Below are 19696 nucleotides of genomic sequence, written 5' to 3'. Positions count from 1 at the left end.
TCCGGGTGAGGGGGCGGGATGGGCCCGAGTGGGCCTGTGGAGGCGCGCAGGGTCCTCTGTGGTGAAAGAGGGATTCGAGCTGCGGCCTGTCGGGCCCAATTATGGAGGCGCCCACACTCCTGAGAGGATAAGATGGCGGCTGGAGATAGTGGCTTTACTGGCGGCGGCATGAATCCTTTCCTCAGCGATTCCGACGAGGACCACGAAGAGGTAGCGAGGAGCGGCGGTCAGGACTTTGGCCGGGTCTCGGGGGTGGCCTAGATCCCGGCTCTGCGGGTTCGCTCTCGCCGGCGGATCCCGTGGTCCTGGGGAGCGGTGCGCGGCCGGGCTCCTTGGGGAGACAGTGGCGCCGAGAAACAGCGGGGACACCCGGCCCGATGGTCAGTTGATGCGGTCAGTGCTTGCTGACCGCCCTGGAGCTGCACACCGAGCTGCTGGGGAGCCGCCGCGAACTGCCTCGGCTGCGCGACTACTTCACCAGCCCAGGCAACCTCGAGAGGCAGAGCTGGAACCCGCCTAGGATGGGAGCGTGGGGGGTCCTGCAGCAGTTATGCACTTCAGCCTGAAGAATGTTATAGTTAGAAATTGTGTCTAATCCTCCAGATCGTTGATTTCATACTTTAAACATTCAGCTCCTTGAAATTGACCTAGGATTATGGAATCAACACTGGCCTGGACCTGAAAGACTGGCTCCTAGTCCAAGCTCTGCCACTACTTACCCGGGAAAACTTGGAAGGCATAGGCTACAACCAGAAGCTGGAAGTCAGTGGAACTCAAAAGAGAAAGTAAACGGTGCTACCATATGCATTGCCACTTTATAGAAAAGCCAAGGAACCCCAAAGATTGCCAGCTAGTCAGAAGATACCGACCTGGAGAAGAAGCAAGCTTTCTAGCCTCTGAAACCTTCACGTTACAAAGAGTGGAGTAAAACCACCATTTTCACCTTTCAAAGGGACCCAGCATTTAATGCAGTCTCCACAGAAAGCTGCTGTTACTGCCAACACAGCCAATCAAGAAATCAGATTGGACTAAACCACCTGGACATACTTCAGTCCTCAAAATGCCCACAGCGAAGAAAAAAGGCCTAAACTCAGGAAAAACGTCTTCTTGCTTTATATTCTACATTTCTTGCTTCTATAAATTTGCTAGCTAGAGACCATGGCATTCCATATGATAAAGATTCCTGGGACATCTAAAATAGTGGTATATACACTTGTGTCTATGTAAACAAGCATGGAAACTCTGGCCTTCACCTCGATCAGAAGAGAATCAAGCAGCTACCTGACCACTTTGGCCTGGGACCCATGAATGTTGATGCTCCAGCAGACTGTGCAGGCCTGTGTGGTTTGTGCCCTTCAAACTAAGAACTGTTTTTGGAGAAGTGATAACTATCTCCTTGGATGGGGAGAATCATTCCATCCATCTCCCTTCAGTGAGTAGCACATAATTTTCTCTTCACTTTCTCAAGACCTTCTGCCACAGCCTGCAGTATGATAGCCTTTAGTAGCCAACATTTTAGCTCTTTTTAGAGCCATCTCCCATCAGAAGTTGTTTTCTATCTCACTGTCTTTTGGTATTTTCTCTATGAAGACATGACTTTGCTTTACATTTAACAAAAGCCTCTGGCCAGACACAGTTCTTTTCTGACTTGAGATCCTCACTCTTGGCTCATTCCTTCCTAATCAAGATTTCTCTCTCCTTTAAATCCAAATTTATGTTTCCCAAAACTTTGCACTGATTGGTTCCTTTGCAACAATCACAAACGGGATTAGATACAAAGCCATTTGTTTTTTTAAAGAGTTTATTAGAGTTGCAAAACAAAGACTTTGGGAAATTCTGTTTAAATAGAGGCAGAAGTACTGACTTCAAAACTTGGCTCACCCATTTACAGGCTCTATAACATGAGCAAGTTCTATCTCTTTGGGCTACAGTGTCCTCATCTGTAAAATGGAGATAATAAAAAATGTTGAACATCAAAAAATAAATAAATAAATAAATAAATAAATAAATAAATAAATAAAAATGAAATTTTATAAAATTAATTGCAAGATCAGAAAAAAATGAAAGTTTTCTTATATAATGTTAACAACCCAAAGTAAAATTATTGTTAATCAATAGCTGTCTCATCATGGACACCTAAAAAGTGAAGTGAAGTAGAGTGCATTCCATATTAGTTTTAAAAAATATTTATCAATAAAATAAATAATGATAATAATGTGTTTGGTTAACAGATTATTTTCACTTGTGGTAGACTGCTGTATTCTCAATTCTTCTTTTCCCTCTTTGCCATGTGACTTTGCATTTCCTCCCACTAGAGCTAGAATATAATTTCCCGCTTCATTGCTGTGGTGTTTAACCACATGACTGGCATAGACTAAAGGGATATTATTGACATATGCAAACAGAGGCTTGGAATTTGTCTGCACAGTTGGATTGGCCCTCTTGCTTTTCTGCCATTGCCAAGAGAAGAACATGTCTCCAGTAGCCTATTGGTCTAGGAAGCATGAGAGACAAATGCAGGAAACCTGAAACCAAGCTGCCACTTGGAGCCAAGCTCAGCAGACTTAGATCTGCTAAATCCAAGCTGACCCACAGACACATGAGCAAGAAATAAATGATTTTGCTTTAAGTCACTGAATTTTGGAGTCGTTTGTTATGCAACATTATTGTGGCAAAAGCTAACTGATAGGTTGTATATTATTGTGGCAATAACTAACTAATACATTGCATTTTAGCAGTTGTTATAAATCCATTTAAATAAGTGACTCATTACATAGCATACAGTTTGGCAATTCTCCTTTAGGAATTTAATGCTTCACCTGGTTCTCAGAATTCCTAGATTTAGAATCTATGTTTCCAGAGACAAAGGGAGGAAAGGCAAAGAACTGCTATGCATTAGATAAAGCCCGAGTCATGTTTAAATCTGTATTCCCTTTATCTAGAGAAGTACTTAAAACATTGCGGACAATCAATACGTGCGGGTTGACTAAGCGAAAGAAAAAACAAAAATGAAAGCATGACACATTAAATGGATCAGATTTCCTGATAGACGCAAATTCTTTGTCACTCCTCCCAACAAGATACGCAATTTATTTTCCTTCCCTTTGTAAGTGGGCTAGATCTGTGATTGCTCTGACTGACGGAATATAGCAGAAATGATACCATATAACTTCTGAGGCTGGTCCTTTAGAGACTGAAACTTGCACTTTGCACATATAGAATGCTCCCTCTTGGACCCCAGTCAAAGCCCAAGCCACAAGGAGAGGACACATAGAGGAGACCTGAAGTGCTCTGCTCCACAACCCAAGCTAAGCTCCCAAATGAATGCCAGTAACAGCTACCAGCTGTGTGAGTGAGCCATCTGGGATATTCTAGTTGAGACTTCATATGGCTGCAGCCCCAAGCAACACCACTTACAGCAGAAGAATTGCTCAGATGAGCCCAACCAATCAACAGATTATCAAGAAATAATATAAGTAGTTACTATTTTAAGCCACTTAGGTATGGAGTTATATGTTATAATGCAAGATATAATTGAAATCTCAATGAATAAACTAATTCTTGGTTTTGAATTAGTTGCTTCTTATATATTTTGGCCTGTATGTAGGCCCTTATATGGCACTATAGAAATATTGTGATTATGTTATTTGCTGTCACAAGCTGGGGTTTAGCTCTTTCCTGTGGCTACAGTCTCAGGAACATAGTTCTGTACTTATTTTCAGTGGAATCTATAAATAATTTGGGGGAGTCCTTTCCCCAGAGGCCTCAAACTGATGTTTGTTGAGCCATTATGGCCAACAGTTGAAATTGTTTATACCACCATTTTATGTCCACACAGTATTCTTAAATATTCTAGCTAATTGTCAACCTTTAGATCAGGACATTTCACATGAATTGTGGGTTTTCACTTCTCTTAAGAAATATAAAGTTCTCACAACACTAGATCTATATTTCTTCATGGCATATCAGGATATACGCTAGATTTGTATTCCTGCACGGAATTGAGTAGAACCAAATTATTTATATGAGGCATCATTCTGCAATTCAGCACAGTCTTTACTAGGTCTGTTTTTAACATTAGTTATCAGAACTCTTGATTACCAAAGTCAGAAACACCAAAATAAACTCGTGTAAGTAAAAAGGAAGGTTTTTGTTTTGAGTAATTGATAAACGCTGTGGTGGTAGTATGTTTAGATGTGTCTTGATCCAGAAACCAGAAAGTTACATTTCTTTAAATACTTATCTTTTCTCTGGCCTGATTTAATTCTCAGTCTCCAGCTTGGCCACTGGTCCCTCCAAGTTCACCACTTCCAAATCCAGAAGAGAGCCATCCTCTCCTACAATACCAGTAAGAGAATCATTCATTCTTTCCTGCTCTGATTGAGTCATGAGCTCATAACTGAACTGTGGTTGGGGGATTACAGTGTTTGGATTGACAAAACCTCAGCAAAGAGTGGAACTGTTACTAGAATAAGGGGGAATAGATGCTAGGAAAAAATCAACAGAAGTTCATAACACAGAGCTTTTCCTCTCCTGTTTGATAGAGTTTATCTCTGGGCCACTTATCTCTGGACAGAAGATAAGAATGATGTTTGTCCAACCACTCCAGTGAAAGAAACTTAATTTTAACAAAATATCTTCAGTGTTCTTCCGAAGAATTCAAAAAAAAGAAGGCTTCACTCTAGATGAGCAATTAAACGTCTCAACCTAAGAATTTCAGTCTCACCTACTGACCTCTTTGTTCTGGATGGTTTTCTTCTAAACTCTCAGATCTTTCAAAAGGTGTTTCCCTAACCCTAAGTTTTATTAAACCCTTAACCTTGGTTCATAATGAACCATTCTAGCAAACGTCTGCAACAACTCTTATTTAGTCCCAATTGCCATGCTCTGTTCAAACTAAACCCACAGATAATTCCTTCTAATTCTCCAAGCTACAATTTAATTCTCAGTTTTCAGGTGGTCTCTCTATTCAATTTTTTCCCCTTTTTCTATGGTTATCTGAAGAAGAACTTTATTTTGGGTTTTCATTTGCCCTTGTATTTCCTCATAATTTGCTCTTCTTTTGACAATTATCTTCTGATTTATGGTAAGGTAACTTCATCCCATTTTTGACTCATTGCTTAGACAAGGAAGAGCTGGTCTATGGAAATAGTCTTTCAATGTAGACAGCATGAAAGGTTCATCATCCCACACCCCTGTCACATATATTACACAATATGGTGCATGTCATGGTTCTACTATGTTTACTTTGAATTCTGATTTTGTATTAGGTACATCAGCCAATACTGTGTAGGAGCTGCAAAATCAATTTTCTTATATATTTGTACTTTACTATGTGTTTGAACTATTTCACAATTAATTTTATTTCATCAGATGGAAGAAAAGCACCTGAAAATTTTGAGTTTGTAGTTCTCTAGTTCCTTAAATGTCAGTTGGTTTAAATGGTTCATGAAGAAATTTAGTGAAAGCTTGCCTACATATTGCAATTTTGAAAGAACAAGCAAAGGTTCACAGTCAACTGAACAAAAATGAGGATTTCAAAGTATCTGAGGACTTTCAAGATGGGAGTGCGGTCATGAGATAAGCGAATCGATTTTGGACATGAATCTCATTATAGTTTCCACAAAGCTGCTGGACCATTTTCTGAGATGTTGTATAAAGCAATTGAAGACAGCGTGGTGTAATGTTGAACAGTTATACTCAACCAGTCTCTATTAAAAAAAATTTCTAAAAAGTAGCAGTTAAAATTTTGCCCACAGTATATATAGCATGATTCTCCTGATTTGTCCATCTGCAAATATCTCCACCAGTACTTATTTTCTTTAAAATGCTTCTGAATCGAGAAATGGAATACGTTTCCTACTTAAAACAAGACCTTATACAGAAAAAAAATGCAAGCATTTAATATTTTCTCATTTTAATTCTGACAAAGTAGCTTTACCATATAGCATGGGTTCATTAAGGACTGTTAGTGTTAAAATGTAGATCTCTATAGTTTTATACCAAAATACTTTAAGAGCATCTGCTTTCTTTTAAAATTCAATTTTTAATTTAAAAAAAAAAATATTTTGTGCCACCTGGAGTAAAGGTTTTTAGTAATCTGTAACTGCAGTCATGAAATGTTATCCTTTTCTGATGTATTGATTTTACTTGGAGTGCACCACTTTGAAGATTTACTTTTCAATTTATTCTAATAACATATAGTTGTATTTTGGTAGAGTGCATCAAACAACCCTTTCTATTGCTTAATTTGCCAGGGACAAGTGCAGTATTAAAATTGTGGAATGAGGTGTTTTGGGTCAATGATTCAACTAAAAGGGGTATTAATTCTGGCACATTTAAATTCTTCACATGAAAATCTGAAGAGGGGGTGAAAAGGTAGAGAAAAGGGACACTCAGTTGTTTTGCAATGATAAACAATCAAGAGGCCAGCTCACAGAACAGCTATTGTTATCAATGAAAGATATTTTAAAACACACCTGGGAAGAATGACCAGCAGGCTATTTACATAAATGAAGTCAAAATATGCCTGGCCTTTGCTCAATGTATAAGGAACCCAAGGCAGGGGTAACAGACTGTAGTTCAACAGGGATCGGAGTTGAGCTGAAGGAGAGCTGCAGCTTTTGTTTTGCTCTTGATATTGTTTTGGGTATGACCGAGAGTTTAATGATGTTGGCACAAGGCCTGAAATGCAATTTGCTATTTTTATTACTCTGTCAATATGGTGCATTAAGGTCCTCAATACTCTTCAACAAATGTAAAAGAAGAAAAAAAGAGGGGAGATCTTTTATGTCAAGTGTTGTAGAAATTAAAATATACCTAACGCACATTCTTCCATACTGGGTCTAGATTAAAGCTTTTGAGTTGGTCTAATTTATTAATTTAAAGCTATGATGAAAACTTAAACTATATAGAGATGTATGGTTTCTAGGATGGCCTCTAGGGAGTCTTTCAAGAAGAAACCCTTTCTTTGTTGTAACTTTATAAATGTAAAAGGCCCAAGTGGAACACAGGGCCTTGCTCTTATCTTCTAAAGTATTTTTCACTTTGTTTCTGGCTGGGGATAAAAGAAGTCTAGTTAACTCTATAATCAGAGGTCAAATCAAACTGAAACAATGAGATAAGAATAAAAGGGGAAAAAATAATTTATAATTTTGACACCAATTCCCCACCCCTTGTTTCTTATCCTTAATTAAGGCACATTGAAAATACTAATATGCATTACAGATCAAGAATCACCTCGGCCGTTACACCACAAATCCCCTCAAGCTTAAAGCATGGCATTTTTTTCTGAGGAATTTTGTTTTCTCTTTTAATCTCGGAAATTATCAAATTATACCATGCAAAATAATTTTGAAAATTGCTTGTAATTGAGGCAAATGTGCAGTTTTTGCCTAAATTTTCCACATAATTACCTTAATTCATCACTTGGCTTCCCTATAAAATCCCAGCATAAGAGTATTTAGGTCATGTTTTTGGGAAAAAAAAAAAAATTCTTGATGTTTTGGTTTTTAATTTAAGTAGTATCCCAGGTTTTGTTAAACTGGGAGAGTTTGCCTGTAATTTTAAATGCACGGTATTATGAATTAGAGTCACTGAAGTGATTAGCAGTAGTGTAATTAGGTTACACTGTTCATGTGTGTTTGTTGCTCTAAAAGAACCTGGATTTTCCATGCCAACATTCAGGTAGAGTTAATCTCTTCTTATGAGCTAACCCTATCAATTTACTCCTGTTCAAAGAAATTTTCAGATGATTGTTATTTATTTTCTTTTTTGTTTGCTGTTAGCTGATTTCCATGTAGTCAGTTTCTGTCTCTTTAGAGCAGTAGCTGCAAACTTTTCCTGTAAAGGGAGAGACAGTAAATATTTCAGCTTTGAGGACCATATGGTCTCTGTTGAAACCGTTCAATTCTGTTATGGCAAAAGCAGCCACAGACAATGCATAAACAATGAGAAGGACTCTATTCTGAAAACAAACTTTATTTACCAAAACATTGGCAAGCTGGATTTGGTCTGTAGGCCTTAGTTTGCCAAAGTCTGCTTTAGTTTTTGTGAAATTCTTCACGGCAGGGAAGAATTTATTCAACGTTTTACTCTCTAGCAGTTACAGAGTGCATGGATCCTTTATTCTGCCAATAAAGTTATCAATTTTTTATGTTAACTTCGATCACTGGGTACCCCACCTTTTGAAATTAATTAATTCTCTGTGGGGAGATATTTGAGACTATGTAAATTTCCTCTTCCCTAACAATCTTTCACCCAATGGCTTTAGCATCCATTGATGATTCCTCCATGAATTGATGGTTACCATGGTGGTTGCAAAAAGCAGCAGGAACTTATTAATGAGAATAATGCACATGCTTTCTTCACATCATCAAAGATGACAGGTTTTCTGTATATTTAACCTGTATCAGGAATTCATTATTCTTTATGGTTAAAGGGACTCAGTCAAGAGAGTTATTAATATTTTAATTTATATGAATAAACTTATTCCACAAGAAACATTTTGAATTAATACCAAATATTATTACAGATATTAAATTAACCATATATATATAATCAAAAAGAATACTACTGTCCCACTTCATTCATACTCAAGTAAAATTTTTCCTACTTTGAGTGGTCATGTTTTAATTTGGAAAACTGGATCTTTGGGAGTGCAGTATATGTTACAAATATTTCCCAAAATATCTAGTTCTTCACTACTTTGGGGTATGAGGAAGCTAACTATTTCCCACCTTCTTGAAAGTAGGCATCCCCATGTGACACGTTCTGGTCAATGAAATGTATGCAGTCAGTGGGAATAATAATAATTCCTAACATTTGTTTAATACTATGTGTCAAACAGTTTTAAACAAATTATAAGTATTATCTTATTAATTACTCACCCCAGCATAAAAACAAACACATGAAATTCCTGGCTAACATTTAACAAACTACCTGAACACTCCCTTTATCAATGTTTTGATGTGGGTTAAATAATGACAATTTTGGTAATAATAACATACAGATCTGTAGTGCTTATTATGTGTGCTATGCTTTCTCTGATCCCTTTATATACTGATTATTTATTCACCAAAACGTCATAAGGTAAATACTATTATCACATCAATTTCACTGGTGAAAATAACTGAGGCACAAAGTCATCAAGGTCACACAACTGATAAATGGCAGGGTAGGTTTAAACACAACTGCCTGGTCACAGAGACTATGTTCCTAACCATTAAATTCTATTGCTTATGATGGCACCAATTTGCTTTGTGGTAAACATGGGAATTTATAATTAAAGCCTTCAGGGTGTTTTTACTATTTGACATCAAAGTCTTTAAAATTAATCCATATGGACAAAAAAAAATTTGAAAAAAGATGTGTAACATTGATCAGTGTGGCAATTTTTTTATTAAAATAATGTTGGAAATAAATGTTCAGTAGGAGAGGATTAGCTAAATAGAGCATGCCTTATCTTTAAGATGGAATAATGTGAAACCATTAAAAATAATGCAGTAGAATATTTATTGACACAGGAAAACTATTTACCAGTGCATTTATAATTAGAATAAATAGCTTACCAAACAACATATTCAACATGACCCCAATTCTGTTTTGTTTATACAAAAGATATACACCAGTGGTATGCTGGTAAATGTTTTACTAGCTCTCTTGGAGGAAAAATTCATTCTATATTGTAAATACTCTCAACATGGCCGATTCAAGCTCTCAATGTGAAGTTAGTGACCCAGATTTGGGAGGAGATACACACAATTGGCTCTTGCAAGCTGTTCTGATTTGATTCCAGCACATCCCTGTTATACAATAAATGCAATTGCAGGTAATCTGTAAATGGTGGGATAATAGATGTGTCATTTTAGGCTCTCTCATAATAAATCACTAAGATGATTTTAAACATGCAAGAGGTTAATTGAAGAATAAAGGGGGAGGAAGTTGGAGAAAGCAAGAAGAGTCTTCAGACCATGAGGCAGTCTCCTACAATGAGGGAGAGGAAGTGTTGGGTAGGAGGAGCCTCTGACTTCAGACCTCGGTGCAGGTTTGAGAAAACCTCCCAGGCTAAGTGCCCAGGCAAAAGTTGCTCTCTAGGTGAGACCTATGTCAGGCAGGAATGCTAGCACTCATTCAGGCTGTGCTCAGTCATTACTGGAAGCATTTGAGGGAAGCCTGACCTGGCCCAAATAAATGTAGCAGATCTAAAGAAGCAGCAGCTGGGGCTGTCAGTCAATTTTGCTTTCCCAGGGAGTTCTCTTGAAGTTGAATCTGAGAGACATATTTCCATTGTTTGTACAATAGGTGGCTATTTTTTTTTGCCTCTATCTTTCCAGTATTTTTATTCACACTTTCTAAAACCTATTGATTTTTAAATGAAGGGAAAATTTTTAATTGCAAAAATTCAAGTTGGATTTGGATCCCACAATAATGCTTATCATTCATTTAGTGCCAGTGTGTTATACATCATATACATTCTCTGCACTCATATTAACTAACCATTGCCTTAAGCTTCAAAGTTAATAAAGAACTTTCACAAACTTCTTGATATTTTCTTAAGTAATTTTATGAAATGGTAATATAATTGCTCCTCATGTTATTAAAAATTTGAAGCTCAAAAACTTCCTAATGCTACACAGCTAAGAAATGATGGGCCCCAATACTCAAATGCAAGAAGCTGGATTCTAGATCCCCTGATTTTTGGACATTTTTAAAATAAAGGTATTCACCATACTGAGTTCCATTGGTTCTACATCCAATTTTGCAATTTCAGTATGAGTAACGGGAGGCAGTCCAGTGTAATCATTAGAAGCATGCCTCTGGAGCCAGGCTGCCCAGCTCTGCTATTTACTAGCTCTGTAACCTTAGGCCAAAATCTCTCTAGGCCTCAGTAATCACATCCTTTATATGGTGATGATAATAGGACCCACTTCATAAGCTGGGTGTAAACATTAAATACTTGTAAATACTTGCAAAACACTTACATTTGTAAAGTATTTACTTGTAAAACACTTTGAAGAATGCCTGTACATAATAAATGCTACACAAATATATGCTGATAAAATTATTCCCACATAACAGCAAAGAAAACTAACTTGAAGAAATATTAAGTAGCTCTTCCAAGGGCAAGGAAATGAATATGTTAATTATAGTTTTAAAAAGAAAGGATCAGCAGATGTGATTTAGTGAAGTACAGTCAGCCAACGAGCCATGTAACTTGCTCAAGGCTCGCTCCCCCTCTGGACCTTAATTTCTTCATCTGTGCAATGGTGTGTTTGTACCAGGCAGTTTCCAAGGTTCCTCCTGGGTCTATAGTTTTTATGACTCCTAAGGCTTTAATCTGGTATCATTAAACTCTGAGAAAAAGGATTTCAGTTTGATAGTTTAAGGGAAAAAATGTACAAAATATTTTACATAAAACTCCAAAAGATGAAAATTACCGAACCTCACATTTTGGTGTTTACATTTTTAAATATCACAAAAATAGCCTTAAAAGAAACTCAATTCAAGATAGCATAAAAAATTCATTTATAGGTAAGATAATTTGATTTCTTAAATTAAAATAAATTACATGTACAGTATTTACCAAATACAAGTATGTTCAAGAATTTTCTAAAGTAATTTTGTAGTTCATGATTGTTGGAAAAGGTTGGAAATGGTAGTAACTACAGGAAATCTTTAGACAAGCTAATTTGTTGAAAAAGCTTAGCGAATCTTTTCCTTTGCTGTATTTTGCTACACTTTTCCTTTGCTATACTTTTGTAGAATAACAGTGGTTAAAGATGCAACATTGATAAGAGTGATAGTGATAAACACATTGCCATTTGATCTTTGAAATTCTGGTATTCCTATAAATACATGAAATATTTCCTGTTAAATTAGCTAAATTGATTAGGACGTCCTGTGGGTAGGATTAAAGGTTTGAATTCACAGCTTAATCATAATAAATAATGCTAACAATATTGATGAATATATAAATAATTTAATTCTATCACTAGCCTTTTTACCTTTGGACCAGATACTGCATGCAAATCTCATAGAAGTTCTTTGGGATGGGTACTGTTGTTATGCCCATTTCAGAAGCCGCAATAACAATGACTATTTATTTATTACTTCTACCTGTCCTGTTAAGCACTGCATGGTACAGTGTGCGGCAGATGGTTTCAGTGGTGCCCTGCCTTGTCTGAGGCTGTGGCATGTATGTCAGACTCACATCTGCCTCAGTTTGCCAGGGACTTTCTTGGGTCCAGAGCACCCTCTGCTGAAATGGAATTAACCTGAGAATTAACACCCCTTCCTCCTTCCCATGCCAACTCCAAGATCCCTTAAGTAACACCCAGCCTATTCCTCTTCCCATGATTACTCTGAGGATCTTATTCGATATAGCAGAATGAAGCTCCAGTTACTTTCAGTAATATTTGGTGGATAATGCAAACTTCATTAGTTGTCCCACTCTCCCTGTCTCACTCACTTCACTTCTCCTCTATCAGTTTCCATCCAAATGAACTTCTTACATTAGAATCCTTGCTTCAGACTGCATTTCTGGTGGAACCCAAACCAAGACACCGTGTTATTAAAACCTTACAATAATTCTCAATGTTGCAGAAGTAGAAACGACTCGTAAGTAAAATAATTTTATTCAAGTTCACAGAGCTCTTGTGCATCTACTCAAGTCACATCCTAGCCCTAGTCTGCAGAATCTAAACTCATAAACTTTATCCTACCCCACCCTTCAAGTAAATAGATAGAAACCCTGTATCTGGAAGAGGATAATTAAATCACCATTACTAAACAAGAAAGCATTTCAAAATACATCCTAGATAATTGTGCCACCTTCCCAAACAAAGGGAAACATATTTAATGGTTCATAAATTCAATATGTCTTTGCTGAATTTGATTGTAACTATTGATTACAGCTACCTAATGATCACTGTTCTTCATAGCATAATACATAACTTCTATTCTCATTTGCTGGCAAGATCAAAGAAAATAAAGCTATTTTCTCAAATATTATGGAAGATTAGTATATCTTTTCTTATCAAAACATATTATGTCACTGGTAAAATTAAAAAATATGAACCATTTTCTTCAAAATAGAATGCATTTAAAGCCAAAGCAGTATGAGTAGCAAAGGAAATGTTAAACCAAGGAAAGTGTGCAGTCCTTGAGATTACTTTTCCATATGTTCACTAAAATCAAGCAAGGAATTCTGGAGAATAGCTTCTCTTTTCCCTCCTTATCAATTCAAATAATAATACCACCAAACCAATCAATAAGTTTACTCTTTATTATGTAATTGTGGGTTCACTTTCCACCAAGTTAACACTGGAGATGAAAATCTTAAAAATGTAAAAGTGGTTGAGGGAACCTACAATTTAGGATCTCAGTCTCTAAGTTCACAAGCCATTCCCTTCAACTGTCCTATGTTAAAATAGATTCATTGATAACTTAAATTATATTTCAAAGTACCTAAGTTGGCTTATACTATTTCCATTTGTTTTTCTTACCAATTTCATGCAATGAATTCTTTTGAAACTCAACCAGTATAGCTATAAAGACAATAGAGATGTGAATGAATTGATTCGATATGTTTAGACTGATTTGAAAGAATGCTAAGGGTAGAAATTTTCTGAAAATTCTATTGAAGGATGCTTGCTGATCCTTCATTGTGTTTGCTTGTCTTGATCTATGTTGTCTTTGTTCAGTTTTTTTTCTTCCAGATCCTATCTCAATTCTCTTTCATAATTATACAATTAAATTGGTAATGGCAAACACTCTTATAGCACTTACTACATTGAAGGCAATTTAAAGCATTCTATTCATTAATTTATTTATCATCTAATTTATGCAGCAAAAAAGGAAATGAAGGTAGTTATTATCCACATTTTACAGGTGAAAAAACTGAGGTAAAGAGTGAAAGAAAAACAAAACCAGCCCATGACAGCCAAGACGTAGCACAGCACTCTTAAGTGGATTTTGGAGTTGCTAGGATCTGGCCTGGCACTCAGAGCTAACCTTTATTTGAAACGTTTAAAACAAAATTCACAGAATATGAGCATCAAACTAGTCTACTCTGTGTCTTCATCTGCCATGAATCAAGACAAAAAAATGACATTTTACAATTATGTTTGAACACAGACAAAAAAAAGAACATTGTCCAAACTACCGAAGTTACAGAAGTCACCATATACCCTTATCCTGACTAATATGAGTGACTGCTGCTTCTTTGCCAAATATAACTAAGCCTTATTCTGGTCTTCCCTCCTTCTACATGAGAATTATTGAGACATCTAAGAGTTATCCCCACTTCCTGACAGCATAAAGTCCAAAGTAAAGCCCCACATCCTTAGATCCTACCCTAACATTTAACACATCAGTCCAAATACCATATTAAGCCCTTTATATCACTCTCTTACTGAGATGCTCAATGATTCCCCATAGTGGGCATCCTCACTTGTTGAACTTCGTTCAACTTTATTCAACTACTGATGTGTTCCTGGTGGTCTTTGGCTAGAGGCCATTGATAAGAATTATGTGACTTTCCCATAGTCACACAGCATATACGTGGCAAATCAAGGATTTCAATCTAGGAGATCTTAGCTTCTTTCAAGACATTTTTAAAAGTTGGAAAAAATTTAGAGGCCATATAAACAAATTCCTTTGCTTTATAGAAAAGAGAAGGGACTTGCCTAGAGTCCTATGAGGAAAAAGGTAAAGAAAAACAATGAAATCTGATTATGAATTCCACAAATTTTGCCCATGAGTTTCATTGGCACGGACACACATGTGTTTGTGTGTGTGCTTACTTAGTTAATAGGAAAAATGTTGAAGATAGAATTATTTTTCAGTGGCTATCATAAATACTATATTGATGACTGGTGCTAAAAGTAAAAATTAAAGACAATATGGAAGAAGCATTACTTCCTAAATGTCAATTCAGAAGGTTGGTGACTAGAGAATTATTTCTAGAAAAGACATTCAAGAAATAAACTGTGCAACATTACCACTGCTATATGGCACTAAATAAAAACAAAAAATAAACAAAGAAAAAATTCCACAAGATTCATGAATATCAGCAACTAATCTGATTAATGTGAATAAGATTTTGCAAGTTTATTTTTAAATGCAAAATTCAATTGGCATAGTTATATATTACTATGAATTATTTGAATTTTTCATATATAAAATTGTAATTATGGTTCCAAATAAAATTTTTAAATACTAAAGGGATAATGTAAAAAAAAAAAAAAAAAAAAAATAGCAGAGTAAGAAAGGCCAGAAACTGTTTCCTCCACTGAAACAAGTATTGGGATAGCAAGAATTGTTTGAAGCAACAATTTTGGAATTCTGAAGCCCAGCCAACCACTTGCAGTGTCCAGGGGAGTGCTTGATGAAGAAAGAAGCTGTAAATTTTCATGAATTTTGGAATTCCACGAAGCAGGCACCTGTGGGGTGGGGCAATAGGGAGCTTGTCATCCAAAATATGAGGCTGTATGTTTTAATCACAGCTTTTGATTACTGAAGCGTCAGCACAGAGACTGTCCATTGTATCAAAATGACAGTGGATGTGGAGATGACTTAAACAGGGCATTTTTTCCTGTACTTTTCGTATTGGATCCCTTAAGGACACCTCTGTCAAATCACTGGCTGATTACAGATAACAAACAGATTTCATTGATGACACATGGCAAGGAATATATTCTGTGTAAAAATAGTTTGGCAAAGTCACTAAACAAATGAATGACAACAGCCTTCACGAAATAACAACAGCAGTCACTGGAGGAGGGGGGCAAAGAGTCTGGTTTCCAGAGGTACCACATGACGATATTCAAAATGTCTAGTTCTCAACAAAAATTAACTAACTAACTAACTAACTAACTAACTAACTAACTAAATAAATAAAAGACCCTTAGGAAGTATGGTCCATTTATAGGAAAAGGAGACATTGACTGAAACCTTCCTTGAGGAAACACAGACATTGAGCTTACTACATGAAGACTTTAAATTGTCTTAAATATGTTCAAAGAGATGAGAGATAGCATGGGCAGAGAACTAAAGGAAATCAGTAGAATGATGCAACAAGTGGTGAACATCAATAAAGAGATAGAAATTAGAAAAAGAAACAAAGTAGAAATTCTGGAGGTAAAAAGTGCAATAACTGAAATTAGGAAAAAAAAAAAAAAATCCCTGAAGAGTTTCAACAGCAGATTTGAACAGGCAGAAGAAAGAATCAGTGAAGCTGAAGATAAAGGCAATTGAAATTACCCAGTCTGAGTAGCTGTATGGATGGCTTGTTTCTAGTATAAATAAACACAATTCATTTTTCTTTATTGATCTTTCCTCAAACAATCTTGCTAAATTCCCTCATTGTTCTAGTATCATTTTTTTGGAGTCCATGAAATTTTCTACATAGAAAATACACATATTCTGTCAATAAAGACAATTTCTTCCTATACAAACTCTGTGACTTTTTTTTCTTTCTTTCTTACACAGGATAGGGCATTTAGTTCAATGCTGCGTAGTGTGCTGAGAACAAGCACCTTGCCTTGTTCTTGATCCTCAGAGAAAATGATTCAATTCAGGCTTTTACCATTAAGCCTGAATGTAGTTTGTCAAAGATGTCCTTTAACCAATTGAGGAAATACCCTTGAATTTGCAGAGAGTTTTTATAGAGAATGGATATTGGATTTTGACAAATGTTTTTTATAGCACCTTTGGTATTGTCACCTATTTATCTTTATTAAGTATGTTACAATGATAAATTGCATTGCTTGATTTTCAAATATTAAACCAACTTTAAATCTGTGGAAGAATCCTGCTTGCTCATGATGTATTATTCCTGTTATATATTGCTGGTTTTGATTTGCTTTAATTTGGTTAAGAATATTTGCATTTATATCATGTTTGATATTGGTCTGTCATTGTTCTTATAGTTTCTTTGTTACTATGGATAAGAACCTTATAGATTGAGATGAAAATTATCCTCTCTATTCAATATTTTGAAAGAGTTTGTGTTGAAGTGGCATTGTTTATTTCTTAAATATTTGATACTATTCACCATTGAAGTCAACAGGTTCTGATTTTTCCTTTAAAGGATGTTTTTCAACTACAATTCCTTGAATAGATATCAGACTTTTCAGATTATCTTTTGTTCTGTTTTGTTTGTTTAAGAGAGCATTTGTTTGCATCATTCACAGAATTTTCACATTTAATTATAGATTTGTCCATTTCATATTGTTGTTCTGTCAGGTTTTGCTTCAGGCAGAACTTTGCCTTGAATCTCGGTCTTAGAATTGTTTTTTCCACTTGATGAACTGACACATTTATCATTGTTAAATGATGACCTGTATATCTAGCACTATGCTTTTCACTGAAATCTGTTTGGTCTACTATTAATACATTTACTCTAGTGCCTTTATTTGTTTGTTTGTTTGTTTGTTTGTTTTGAGTGTTAGCATGGTGTATTTTCCTCCATTTTGTTACATTAAACTATTTGTCTTTAGGTTTCTTTAAGGCAGTATATATGTGGGTATTGATTTTTAATGCAGTGTGACAATATCTGTCTTTTATTTCTGGTTTTTAGGCCATTTACATTTAATGATATCATGTAGATAGTTGGCTTTAAATCTACCATATTACTAGATGTTTTATAGTTGTACCAGTTCTTCTTAGTTCTCTATTTCCTCCTTTTCTGCATTCTTTTAGATTAATAGAGTAATTTTTAAAATTTTTAAAATTCCATGTTAAAATTCCATGTTAGCTTATTAACTATAACTTTTTATTTTATTGGTTACATTAATATTTATAGCACATATTTTAAACTTATCACAAGTAATATTAAATCACTTCACACATAGTGTAACAGTTTACAATATACTTCCATTCCTCCCCCAAAGTTTGTGCTATGATTTTCATGCATTTCATTTCTACATATGTCATAAGTCCTGTCTTAATTTGCAAAGGAAGCTATGACAAACACAACACAAAGGAATGGCTTAAAAACAGGGATTTATTGGCTCACAGGGAGGCAGGAAGTCTAAATTCAAGTCATCGGCTAAATCATGCTTTTTTCCAAGTCTGTAGTATTCCGATTTTTGCTTGCTGCAATTCTTGGGATTCTTTGGCTTGCATCTCTGCATCCTGTCATACAGTGTCTGTCTGCTCTTCTTGTCTTTGCTGACTTCTGGCTCCTTTCTGTGACATTCCCTAGTTTCTGGCTTCTCTCTATAAGGCCTCTGATTATACAGGTTAAATTCCACCCTAGTTCATTTGGCCACACTTAAAGAGGATGCTGGAACATCCTATTCACTAATGAGTATACAAGAATTCTGCTATCATTGTCATTGTTATTCATATGTATGTAATTTCTTTTCTCTATGCTTTCATGATTTTTCTCCTTGGTATAAGTTTTCTTCATTTTACTTGTACTTGGTGTTTATTGAGATTCTTTGATCTATATGTTTATTATTTTCATAAAATTTGGAAAAATTTTGGCTGTCATATCTTTAAACATGTTTTCTCTGTCCCATACTTCCTGGACTCCAATTACATGTATATTATGCTCTTTGAAGTTATCCTACAGATTACTGATGTTTTCTTTTGTAGTTGTTGCACAGTATTTTTCTTCTGTGTTTAATTTTGTATTTATTCTATTGTTATTTTTCTATTTCTTCAAGTTCAGTAATATTTTCTGTGCTGTATATAATCTTCTGTTAATCTCACCCCATTATTTTTCATTGCAGACAATGTATAAGTTAAAAATAGATATTTTTCTTACATATTCCCTATCTCTCCTTAATAAGCTTAATATTTTCTATGCCTTCTTTGCTATCTGGGATATATTTATAACTGTTTTAATATTTAACTCTATTACTATCATGATATGTTTTATTTATTCATCAAATTCTATTTATTTTTCTCCTCATCATGAGTTGTATTTTCCTGCTTCTTTCCTTGTTTTATAGTTTTTAATTGGATCCCAGACATATTGAATTTTACCTTTTTGGATGCTCAATCTTTTTGTATTCCTGGTCTTTGTCTTTAAGGATAGTTAAGATATTTGGAACAAGTTTGATCTTTAGAGCAGTAGTTCTCAACTGGAGGTAATTCTGCCACCCAGTGGTATTTGGCAATGTCCAGAGACATTTCTGTTTGTCACACTTGGGGGTTAGTGCTTGCTATGAACAACAGGTAGGCCAAGGTCAAAGATGCTATTACACACATACAATGCACAATGGAGCCCAACAACAAAGAATATCTGGTGCATAATGTCGATAGCGATCATGTTTGAGGGATTTGATTTTAAGCTTTCATATATGGGGCCAGAGGAACCATAATTCTAGTCCCAATTTTTGAAGGTTTATCATTATTGTGATTAAAGAAGTTTTAAGTTTACAGAATACCATGTAGAAAATTGAGAGTTCAGTTTTCCCTATTACTTATATTTTACATTAGTTTGGTCTTTTCATTACAATTGTTAAAACAATATTATAATTATGCTATTAATTTCAGTCTATTTTTTATGTTAGGTTTGCAGTTTGTTTTGTATAGTGCAATTTTTTACATTATTGTTTTTTTCCTAGTAACTCACAGAATTTAAAATTTCCCCCTTTACACCCCATTCAAATATATAATTCAGTGGTGTTACATTCACAACACTGTGCTACCAATACAACCATTCATTAGCAAAGCTTTCCAT

General features: G+C 35.4%; 1 pseudogene; it reads left to right on the top strand.

Annotated features, from left to right (window-relative positions):
- Positions 1 to 966: 966 nt before the first annotated feature.
- On the top strand, positions 967 to 1504 carry LOC119507378 (annotated as a pseudogene).
- Positions 1505 to 19696: the final 18192 nt, after the last annotated feature.

Source organism: Choloepus didactylus, chromosome 12 (assembly GCF_015220235.1).
Source record: "Choloepus didactylus isolate mChoDid1 chromosome 12, mChoDid1.pri, whole genome shotgun sequence".
Taxonomy (NCBI): Eukaryota; Metazoa; Chordata; class Mammalia; order Pilosa; family Megalonychidae; genus Choloepus; species Choloepus didactylus.
This window is presented reverse-complemented; position numbering and strand designations above follow the sequence as displayed.